The sequence below is a fragment of the Lygodium microphyllum genome, chromosome 16, assembly GCF_053477565.2.
Source record: "Lygodium microphyllum isolate KBCC chromosome 16, Lygodium_microphyllum_v1.1.10, whole genome shotgun sequence".
In the NCBI taxonomy this organism is placed as follows: Eukaryota; Viridiplantae; Streptophyta; class Polypodiopsida; order Schizaeales; family Lygodiaceae; genus Lygodium; species Lygodium microphyllum.
Genome location: NC_141150.1, coordinates 113,063,880 through 113,076,877, shown reverse-complemented (window position 1 = coordinate 113,076,877; position 12,998 = coordinate 113,063,880).

Below are 12,998 nucleotides of genomic sequence, written 5' to 3'. Positions count from 1 at the left end.
AGGATGATAGTAATCATGCCCATTCATCTTCCAAATGATAAGAAAGCACTGTCCATGAAAAGAAGACCTTTTTGCATGCCAAACTATGAGAAAATTAGCTGCTGTCCAAACAGGGCTGATTCACTAAAACTGCCATAACTTTTGATATATTGGTCCAAATAAGGCGTATGAGGTGTAGAAACGAAGTATACACTCCCAAGCATCACCCCATGACATCAGAATCAAATTTTGATGAAGTCAGGATAGTTTTATTGTCTGCAGAAATTTCATACAGCAAGCTGTCTCTGCACAGTCACTGCATACTGCATCATATATCATCCTGTAATAACCAAGGAAAGTTACTGACATAAGTGGATGGTTGCCAAGAAGACTCTTCAATGGGCAAATTCTTCCACTTAATGAGATACTCAATGAGAGTACGATTTCTGAGAACTTTCTCTCTCTTTCCAATAATGCTTTCAGGTTCATATAGTCCTGCCTCATCCAATGGTGGTAACTCTTCCAATACTTGTACATCGGGCCCAACATACTTCTTCAGCTGTGAAATATGGAATACATCATGTATTCTAGTGGAAGATGGTAGTTGAAGTTTATAAGCAAGCTCTCCAATTTTGTCCAAAATCAAGTATGGCCCATAAAACCTATGAGCAAGCTTGTTGTTCCCACCCTTTAATGAAGCATAATGCGTCTTGGGCACTTTGAGAAATATCCAATCTCCAACCTTGAAGTCTAAATGTCTTCTTTTCTCATCAGCATAGACCTTCATTACGTCTTGTGCTTTCCTTATACTGTCCTTGCATTGCCTCATGAGCAACTTCATTCTTTCCAACTCTTCCTTTGCTTGTGGGTTGATGTCTTCATGGAATAAAACCGATGGAAGCTGGACTTTATACCCATAAAGAGCTTCAAACGGAGACATCCCAATGCTCATGTGATGCGTGTTATTATAGCAAAATTTAGCAAGGTGGATCCAACGATCCCATGAAGCTTGTGTGTCATGACAATAATGCCTAAGGTACACTTCCACCCAATGATTGACTCTCTCCGTTTGCCCATTAGTCTGAGGGTGATAGGCCGTGCTAGGAGTGAGGAAAGTACCCATAGAAGATAATAGACTTTTCCAGAAGTTGCCCATAAACTTCGAATCACGGTCTGATACTATTCTCATAGGCATACCATGTAGTTTGAACACACCTTCCATAAATTGCTCGGCGACTTGCCTTGCTGAATATTGGACTTTAGTTGGGATAAAGTGAGCTGATTTGGTCAATCTATCAACTACCACATAGATAGTGTTCCATCCATGACTGGTAGTAGGCAATCCCGTTATAAAATCCATGGAAATATCTGTCCATTTGCCCGTAGGTATGGGTAAAGGCTAAAGTAAGCCGGCTGGTAATAGAGTGAAATCCTTATTTTGCTGACACTCCAAGCACTGAGATACATACTCTTTAACATCTTTCCATAGACCTTTCCAATAGAAGCTTTGATGAACTCTATCAAACGTCTTGAAAAGGCCCAAGTGACCAGCCATTGGCGATGAATGCATCTCTTGAAGCACCTTCAGCTTGAATTTACTGCTGGGAATCAAGTACACTTTACCCTTAAACCATAAGAAGCCATTATGCACTTTAAAATTAGGAAATTCAGCATCACACCCTTGCTGTAATTTCTGTAAAATATGGGCAGCATGCTCATCAAGCACATATTCCTCTTGAATGTCTTCAATCCAATCCTTATAGATGGTAGACACAGTAGATAGACTGCATGCCCACATTCTTGATAATGCATCAGCCACCACATTATCCTTGCCAGCCATGTATGATATTTCAAAATCATATGATTGCAAAGTGGCCAACCATCTCTTTTGCTTGGGAGAAAGATTGGGCTGTGAGAGAAAATATCTCAAGACCCTATGATCGCTTTTGACTTTGAAGTGTGTCCCATAGAGGTCGTGGTGCCATTTCTTTATTGCATGTAAAATAGCAAGCATCTCCTGCTCATAAACATGCATCTCTCTCTCTTTGTCATCAAATTTTCTGCTCTCAAATGCAATGACACCATGCTCCTGTACCAAAACTGCTCCCAAACCTCTACCACTGGCATCTGCATAAATAGTAAAGGTCTTGGAGAAGTTAGGGAAAACTAGTATGGGTGCTGAAACAAGCAATTGCTTCAGCTCATTAAAGCTCTTGTCAGCAATCTCATCCCAAAAGAAGGCCTCTTTTTTCAGTCGATCGGTAAGAGGAGCTGCAATATGAGCATAGTTCTTCATAAACCGTCGGTAAAAGGATGACAAACAAAGGAAACCTCTTAATGAAGTGGCATTGGTTGGTGTAGGCCATTCTTTGACGCACTGAACCTTCTTAGGATCCACTTTGATTCCATCTTCTCCCACTATATGACCCAAGTACTCAACTTCCTTTGTCATAAAAGAGCATTTAGTGGCCTTGGCAAACAGTTTGTGTATCCTCAATATGTCAAAGACCTCTTTTACATGCTGCAAATGGTCTTCTTTATTCTTGCTATAGATCAAAATGTCATCAAAGAATACCAAAACTGTTTTAAAGAGCAATGGCTGAAGTATCTTATTCATGAGAGACTGGAATGTGGCTGGAGCATTTGATAACCCAAAAGGCATAACCATAAACTGATAAAGACCCCTCTCCGTCCTGAAGGCTGTTTTGAATTCATCCCCTTCCTTCATGCGTATTTGATGATATCCCGATCTCAAGTCAATTTTGGAGAAAACCTTGGCATCCTTCAATTCATCTAAGAGATCATCTATTCTAGGTATTGGATACCTATTCTTAATAGTGACCTTGTTGAGATCGCGGTAATCAATGCACATTCGAAAGGAGCCATCTTTCTTCTTCACAAGAAGGATTGGAGAAGCAAAAGGTGATTGGCTTGCCTTAATGAGACCCATTTCCAAAAGCTCTTTGACTTGGTGTTCTACCTCTTCTCTTTCCACTTTGGAGAGGCGATATGGTGGTTTGTTGATGGGCTTTGTATTGGGCAGCAAGTCAATGGGATGATCCACTTCTCTTTTGGGAGGAAGAGAGGTAGGTGGCTGAAAAATATCATCATATTCTTTCAGCAATTTACAAAGACATGGGTCCATATTGTTGGTAGGAGAAGAGGGCTGATCCTCTTCAATCTTAGAAAGAAGAATGGTGAACATACATGCCTTTGCATTTATCTCTTTCTTAACCTTCTTGGGGCTGATCATCTCCATTCTTTTCTTTTCAGCTCCATGTAGTGTTACTTGTTGTCCACACCATTTAAACTCCATTTCCATGTTGTTGAGATCCATGGTAAATCTGCCCAAAGATTTCAGCCAGTTGCAGCCAAGTATTATATCAATGGGACCCATTTCTAATGCAATTAGGCTCACCGATGTGCACAATGGGGAAAGGGTGATAGGTACATTTGGACAGCATTGATTGCTCTTCTCAAAATTTCCATTTGCCACTTGGATTTTGAGTGATGTAGGCATTTCATGCGTATTCAATTTCAGCCCATTGAGTGACTTAGCATTAATGAAGCTATGTGTACTTCCCGTATCTATGAGTATATGAGTGGTCCTTCCCTTGATTTGACCTTTAAGGCATAGGGTATTATCCCCTCTTGAACCACTCCATGCATCACTTGATATGGCACATAGCGATGGATGTAAATCAGTCCATGCATCATCCAAATAATGACTGCCTGGGTCGAAAGGAAACCCATCCATCGGATCATAGAACTCATCATGGACATTCTCTTCATTTTCATGCGCCTCTTCTTGAGTTGAAGTGACATCAAGCTGAGCCAAGCTTCCTTCAATAGATTCAACATCGGAATCATCCTTGATGATCATGCTAATCTTCATATTTTTGGCCTTGCATTTGGACTTATGATCGGGTGACCATTTCTCTCCACATTTGTAGCATAGTCCTTTAGCATACATATCTTTGAGCTTGTCATTCGATACATGTTTGCCTTGAGTTGGGGCTGAAGTTTTGGCACTTATATCAGTTCTCTTTCCATCAAATCTATTTTCAGCATTAGGTCTGAAATTACTGCTTTGTTTTGACCCAAAAACAGTAGGAAAAGTGGGTATCTTGCTGTAGGTATTGCTGAAAGTATTTGATGGCTTCCCAATATGCTGAAAATCAGTTTTAGCATGCCCATAATGGCCTGATGTCCTTGGGAACTGCGTAGGCTGAAAAGAATGCCCTGTTTTTGGCTGAAAACCCTTGTATTTCTGCCCATAACGTTCAACCAATTGAATGGCAGCTTGTAGGGATGTAGGATTCATGGCTCCAACTTCGAAAGAAAGAATAGGTTCCAAACCAAATATGTATTTATTCAACGTGGCACTATTGGAGACCCCATGAACATACATCGAAAGGTTCAAAAATTGATTTGAGTACTCTCTAACCGAGAGACCACGTTGCTCAAGTGCATACCACTTCTTCTCTAACCGCTCTTTTTCAATAGGGGAAACAAAGACTTCAATCATAGCATTTTTCAATGCATCCCAAGACAAGAAGTCATGTCCCATCCTCGCCATATATCTCCACCAAGTGTGAGCATAGCCTTCTAGATGAAGGGCTGCAAATTTTACTTTGGCATTCTCGGGCCTTGGGTAAAGGGAAAAATACATCTCTAACTTGTCAAACCACTCCTCCAACTCCGTGGGTGAAGGGTTCTCTCCTTTGAAGTTTGAGATAATTATTTTCTCCTTGTACTCTCTCTCATATTGAGGAGGTTGTCCATTAGGGTGCTGCTGCCCACTATGGTGTTGTGGCCCAAAAGAATTGCCAAAAGGTCCTTGCCTAGGATATTCATTATTTCCATGCCCTTGTGCATAAGGAGTTTGCTGTCCATAATGCATACCATGACTTTGTGGCTAGAAACAATGTCCTTGAGGCTGAAAGTATGTGTTGCTCACATTGGGAGGTTGTCCATGCATAGGTGAGTTGAAAGGTGGTTGCTGCCCATTATTTTGCTGATTCCAACCATGATTTAACATGGGACTTGGCCTATTGGGCTGCACTTGAGTAGAGAAATTATGTTGTGGCTGTCCAAAAGCGTTTGAGGCTGAATTCACATGTCCATGTGGCTGCCCATAAGAGTTTGGGGCTAAATTAACATGCCCTTGCTCATAGCCACCAACATTTGCTTGAGGGTAAAATTGCTTGTAGAAAGAGTTGCACCCATGGATGTCTTCATCATGCTTTGAGTTTGTTTGCACTCTTTCTTGAAGATCCTGCCCATGTGGCTGAAAGTGACCCTTTTGTTGATGGAATTGTGGCTGAAGTGAAGTGGGATGAACAAAATCCTTAGCTTTAGATGACTCTCCAACTTCAAATTGACCTACCACCTTAGGAGTAGGTGGTTTAGGTGGTTCTTCAGCCCTATGAGGATGTGGGACATTAAGACCAGTTGTAGGCAACATTTTCTCACCAAGAAGTGCTACAAGCTTGTCAATACCCAACCTCATACCCTCGAAACCTGATTTCATATCCTTTATGTCATTTGACAATTGTTGAAAACTGTTTGAATTCATTGAGATATGAGACGTCTCTATGGGTTGATTGGTAGGGGAGTGCGTGGAACTTGCATCGGCCTCTTCGTTCTCATAATGCATTCGGTAAATGGCATCTTGAGAAGTGTCATGTTCACCCCTTTCCTGTTGATGTTCATCCCTTTCCTGTTGATATTCCTTCAATTCTTCATTGATAGTATCCAAAACAGGATCTCTCTTCTTATTCCTAGCCATGGGTTGATTTCTGTCCTGAATTTCTTGCAATAGAAAAACTTGATTATCTTCACTTCTAGAGCTCCAAATTACGAGGCCTTTGGCACTGTTCAAAGCTTGAAGATCCCTCTATCCAACGATCTATCAAGTGCAGAAAATGGATGAGTACAGAAATTTCTGTAAGGGATTTTCTGTTGCTGTCTGAAAATTCCCGCAGGCAGTGAATACCCTGTTCTAGTCAATTAATGGCTTGTACCATCAATACCAAGCATGTACCAACTTCATATCCCTGTAGGAGAGTCTTATACATCTGCCCATACTGAAAATGACCTCTGTAACCAGTAAAATGGCTGTCTAATTCAATGTAGACTGCAATCTTTAATGAGGGTATGTATACATACTCTGTCCCAAACTTTAATGCTGAACCATAGTGTCTTTACCATAGGATGCATACATTTTACTGTAGCCATATGTCTTCATACATTTGCCATACATTCATGAGTACCATACATTTGCCAATATCTCAAGAACTCACTGTCCATAAACTCATGCTGTAGGCTGATTTCAAGTGCCTTTGAGATTTGTACCTGCACCTAAATTTGAAAATGCGTGGGATCTGAGACCCGAGGGGTTTGCAAAGTTCCCTCTCGAGCCGGGTTGTGCTCCCATTCAGGGTCCTCGTCGGTAGGGGAGGGTCACCTCTCTTTTGTCCTACCGACTCGCCCGGCATCCACTTTTCCTCGTGGGCATGTACATGGCAAGTGAATTCTAGCTCTAAAAATCAGTATGATATGCATGGAATAGGAAGGAAATACAATTGCCTTCCATTTGCCCTTTTCATGGTATGCAAGATTGGAATTGAAAAGGCTGAAATGTAAATGAGAAATGGAGAGGTATTTACCTCAGTAGTGACTCACTAGTTACAAAGCTTTTCTCACTTACCAATTGGGTAATGATTTTCTTATGATCAAGAGGCAAAATAGGCAATCAATTTCATGTCAGGGTTAGGCAATAATGATTGAGTTATGAAGCTCAAGAAATTACTGATTTCAGTGAATGAAAGTAGATGGGTAATGCTCATTCATTATGGAAGAGTTTGAGACATTTAGAGATGGCCATTTCAGTAAATTGAAAAGGTTTAGCAAAGACAATGACTGACATAACCTATAGGCTTCATGTAATGCATTAAGCTATGAATGAAAGCTTCATTAATCCTCTTATTTCTCTTCAACAATTGGAAATGAGATCAGCAATTGGATGTAAAGAGAAATTAAGAGTGATTAGAGTACCTCATTTAATTGATTGGAGAAGAGCATTGTTGATGGAATGACCTTCAATCCATAATGCTTGACATAGGTGAGTTGAGCTTGATAATCCTTCTAAAATCAGTCCAAGAGATCTTCAATCTTCAAGAATAATCCCTTCCTTGATAAGCTTCAGCTTCATTAATCTCATGAAAGCTCCATGACTCCATGAATGCTCCAAATGAGGGTTGATGAAGATCAATTACCTTCTCTACTTGAATTAGGTTGCAATAGGTAATAGAGAGGGCTTCAATGTGTCCAAGAGATCCCGAAATTTGAAAGGGAATGCCAAAATTTAATGGCATAAAAGCTTCATGCTGTCCATTGAATACCTAGACCTCCATTGGCTTCAATCTCCTTCAATGTCGGTCCAATGTTGATGGATTCTTGAGGGAAAATGGTTGAGGAAGCTTCAGAGATGCTTTGCCCACAAAAGCCCCATGATTTGCTTTAAAAATTTCAGGAATCTTTAATGCTGTCCCAAACTGTTATACATAGAGTTTGCAATCTCCATATCCATTCTCCATCAAAGCTTCAAGCTTCAAGATCAATCAATGTTGGTACTAGGATGTATGTAGAAGCCTCAGGGAGTATAATAGAGCAAAAACCCTTTGATCTTGATGAAGAAATTTGAGAAATTTTAGTGCTGTCCAAAACTGTCATAAAACTCCATACCTAGGGTTTGAGAAAGCTCCCATCTTCCAAAAGAGTGAAAGATCAAGTAGAAGATGATGTATACTCCATAGTTGCACTCCATTTGATCATCCCATGAAGAGTATAACCTCTAATTGCCTCACGTTTTGTTGATCAAGAGGGGGGGGCTATAAAAATAGCGCAAACTGCTGCAGGACGTCTTCTTACAGCACGTGATGAAAACATGGTGGCTATGAAGCATATAGGTATTCAATAGGTAGCTCAAGACCCATACAACATTCTTACATAAGCCATTTGAGCACTAGAGGTCATGGGAAGAAGATCTGAGAAGAAATGTCCATGGCAGTTTGTAGGGAAGCTTGAAGGAATGAGAAAAGAGAAGAAGAAACCCTTCCTTCTCAAAAGTAACCACAGTTAAAGTGTCCTGTAACCATTAGTTTGTCCACTTACCCCAATTTTTTTTGCTCAAATCTTGATCATGTCCTGCTATTTTGGCTGGAGCCCTCCATTTCTTCCATTATTAATGCCAAGAATCACCATCTTCATCCCTGTTTGTAGCAGACTTTCACATGTAACTCCGGTTTGAAGCCTTCATGTCCTGTCAAGTCCTGTCATTCAAATTCCTAACTATGGTTTGCTCTCTCTAGCCTAGGAAACTGAATCTAGTACTTGAAAATGACTTCTGCAAGGATCTAAGCTACAGCTCTGATACCAATGTAAGAAAGCAATCAACCATGGAATGAAATCTAACTGAAATTGAAAATTAACTAAGCTACAACAAAGAATTAACAAATCTATTGCACCAAGACATCCTCATCATGTATTAATGGTTGGGAATTCAAGAATACATGACGGCCATGGCTGAGTGCTTCAAAGGCTAAGAAGAAGCTAACTCCAAGAAATGGTAAAGCCAAGATTATTGAATGATCAAGAGATGTCTTGCCTTTGGCCTCTAGTCCCTTTTTATTCTAACCCTCTTCCAAACTTAAGGGCTGTTCACACATGTACACATAGGCTAGGGCTAAATTTACAAAGGCTGGAATTAATCCAAGGTGCAAATATTAATGTTTTATTTTCCCTTCATGACATAGATGTGCAAAACAGAACTGAAAAAAAAAAACCCAGAGAGCATGTGGTTGCAAAGAAACCACATGCTCTCTGGTTTTTTTTTTTCCCCCTCCCATACATGAGATTGTGTATTTGGGAAAAAGACAATGTATCTTACGGGCATGAGAATTGAAAATAAAAGTCCATGTATTCATTATATATCAAAAGCATTTACAAGGAAAGTTTAAGTGCTTGCGACCTAAAGCGTGGCCGCAAGCAGTAAGCTCAAAGAGATATCATAGATATACAAGAAAAGAAGGCCTCACGAGGAGGTATGGTGCTCCTCTACAAATCTAAAGAGGAAACCTCTTCGCTAGTACCACCATGGCTACTAGCGTCGCTATCCCCCTCCTCGCTATGCTCCACATCCGGGTTCGCCTACACACACAAAAGATCAGGGTTGCTTACATAGACAAGGTGGATAAAAAGTTATAATTAGCTATACTTTTAATAGGAAAGTAAGAAAAACATACCTCCTCTGGCTGTCAAATCCTCATGGCCCGATTGTATTGGTCCTCAGTGTGATGAGACCCTCCTCATAAAAGTGAAGCCATGTTGCTGTGCGATTGTGGCCTCGATTGTGGTAACCTACCTCTCTAGGAGTAGGTGTTCTACCAACGATGGTAGTCTGCAAAACATTTAGAGATATACAAACAATTATGATCACAATATATTAGACTAAAATATATAAAGAATTGAAAGAAATATAAATTTAAAAAAACTAGAAATCAAAATATATTTACAAACTCTGCCTCCCACGACTCTCTGCCACCCGATCTGTAATGCGACGATCCCATTGTTTCCATTTGGATCTGTCGCGCCTCTGCGTGCTGGCGACTCTTCACTTTCTCTGCTGCTTTCTTCTTGGCTTTCTTCCACTCTATGCGGTGGCATATAGGTGGTTGGCTATAGGCTCCACGCCCCTCCTCCAACCTCCATAGTGAGTCCCTAGCATGTGTCACGAGGTGGGATCTTTTGTTGTGAAGCATATCCCTCACTTTTGTACGTTCCCAATCATCCGAGAATCGCTGACCCTCAGGATTTGGGTACCTCCTATGGACTGCCCTCAACACCTCCTGCCACAAGCCACTTTTCTGATTTTTGAAGGCAATGAAACAATCTTTATATGTCGCATGCACGATGCTCCTCATGTACGCCATTACATCCCTTCCCTAATCATCATGAAAGATGCCACTAGCATCTGTAACTCTATAGTACTGGCGTACAACCTCCTCTACGTGATCTACTGGTGAGGGTGATCGCTCCCACCTCCTAGGCAACCCCCACACAAGCCTCATCCTCCCCCTCGACTCTCCCTCCTCCCTCTCTGTCGACTACCCTCTGCCTCGCTGGACACATGAGCTTTTGCAGATGCACGTGCTTCTGCAGATGCTTGTGCTTCAACCGATGCATGTGGAGCACGTGGAGTACCTGCATATGGAGTACCTGCATGTGGAGTACCTGCATGTGGAATCTAGGAAGTAGTCCCAGGCAAAGATGTCAGAGGCGTCCTAGACATGACACTAAACACCTCGTCCGCTGTGGGAGAGCGGCCAAGGTGTCTGGTCATCTCTCCCATAAAGTCTACTCTACTAGGAAAACCTCCAAAAAATGCATTGAACCCCTGCCAAAGGAGGCCAATGTATCATTCATGCGATCCACATCCGGGTCATTGCTAGATGAACCAGGATACGACATCTACAAAAAAAACACAGGAAAAAGAAAAAAAAAATTGCATACAAAAAATCATATATTACTTACATTTTCAAAGAGCTTTCTTTAGACATTGAGCATAACACTTAAGTGTTATAACGTGTCCACTAGTATCATCCAGGACACGTCTTAGTAGTCCATCGGAAAGGATGTCTAGAAAAACTCTGCCCAGCACTCCCATGGAATGTTATGGGTTTTGCGATCTAGGTCTTCCCGCGTCTGCCACGTAGCGGAAGTATCCTGGCCGTTCCCACTTAGGATCGACCAGAATTAGGGTTTTCTTGATTGGTCATTAGCTAACAGCAACTAGCGTCAGACCCGAGCGAACTACTTTATGCAGAAACGCCAGGTCCGAAGCGGATTCACGCTGCACTTGGTTCAAGGAGAATGGGAAACGAGAGGGATGCAAGGCTCAACCTCTCTGCCATAAGGCGTAGTCCCATTCCGTTCCCCTAAAACAGTGTAAATCGGGTAAGACATAACTCTAGGTCATCGCTCTCGTTATTCGTTTTGATGATGATGATCATCCCACTGTTCTTCGAGATTTTTGAGAAAAGTTCCCGGCTAACCGGGACTACCCAACCGTAGGATGGACCCATGGCCCATCCTCTGCACTTTCCTCAGTTTGTTTTAGTTATGTAATTATCTAACACATTAATTTGACATATAACAATCAGCTTCTTTAATTAATCCTGTTAAGCACTGGTTCCTTCACGTAATCTTATCACGTGACATAGAAAAAGAATATCAAGCAAGTTCTTTTTTTAACATTTCATCATTTTATCTTTGAAATACAAGGAGTTTCCGCCTGTAGGCTTGTCCATAATCTGACCAAAGGCTATCCAGTAATCCCCAGGGATCACTATTCCAAGCTTCTGCCCGTAAACTAGTATGCGGGCCTCGAGATCCAATCCCGAGTCACGTTAGCCTCTTGTGCAGGACTCGGAAGGCGAGGGATTTACGTCCAGAGCCCCCCTGGCACCCAAGTGTCCTCCTGCTCCAAGTAAAACTCAACGGAGAGACCTCTCGCGGCGAGTTCGGTCCACGTTCCTGGCACGGTCAACAACCCCCTTGGTTAGGGTTAGGCAGGCACTCGGGGGTAACTGAAGCTGCCTCTCCCTTCAGGCCTTCAACCTGAAGCATTAGATATCTTTTCATCCTTTAGTTCCTTGAGCAAACAATGCAAACAGTGCTTTCTAAACTGTTACAAGCACAATCAATTCCAGTGGTCGTTTATTTGGCCAATTGCTAAGGAGTGAATCTTTCTCTCCGAATGCATCCAGCACTCGATCGAGGATCAATTGCGACTTGGCAAGATCCCCAAGGGTTTGTTTGTTAACCCTATATCCTTGGGTTAGGGCCGTACCCTACTAACCCAACTTAACCAATACCTTAAGTTCTATTAACAGTAAATATGTTATTCCAATTTACTAATTGGTCTTTTGCTTCCAAGCAAATATCTAATCCTCGTATCTTGGCTACTTTACCCAAGAAAGGTACTATATCACGATGATTATTTATCCTCTTGTAAGATAAACTAGCGTAAGAATCTGCCAATCTCATTCAGAGGAATTGGCCATTCCCTTTTGATCAAATCATAAGATTATGCGACTCTGCAACCTATTGCACGAGTGTCGCATCGAAATCATGGGACTATTTTACCCATCGAATGGCGTTGTCTAATCATGAAATCATGATTAGATAGGAAACAGGGTTAGGATATCTTCATAACAATCTGTTCCTGATTGCACTAGGTCAATATTGTCGGTCCTAAAGGTCCAAATCCAAATCGAGTTTCATTCTTTTAGCGAGCGATCCTTAGGGTAAAAACCCTAGATCGTTTCTCGCAAGTGTGTCCTATTGTCCCTACATTCCGTGAATGAGGGCAAGTCTTTAGGGTTTTATGTTAAAACGAACCATGCAATCTTTCCCTAATTTCATTTCTGAATGAAATATTCGTACGCTGAGAATGAGCATTACACAACCTTTCTTTAACTACTTATGTAGTTGATTGAGATTTATGCCAATTGACTAGAGTTTAATCTACTTCATGCAGCCCTAGAATCATTTCCATGCCTTGCAAATTCCTACAGTTGTCAGCATTCTTCTTTAATGAATCATTACTAAGAAAGATTCGTCTAATAATGCGACATGTGATTTAATCTTTCCATGCATAGTCAAAGGTATACTATAATAATTCCGACTTTGTAAATGATAATCGTTGTTTGTTCTAGATTCGTTACTTTGCAATGCGCAGAAGCCACTTGCTAAAAATGCATAAACATCTTTCGTTCATTCCCTTAAAAAAATACAATTGACCTATCTTCATTCGTGAGTTATTTCCTTTAAAATAGCCAATGTATTTCAATCATAAAAGTGCATCCTAATTCCATAAATTATCCATGCACAATTGCAATACTTCGACGTAAACTAAAATTAGGAAGAAAACCTGGACTTGTGGGTTCGGTGTA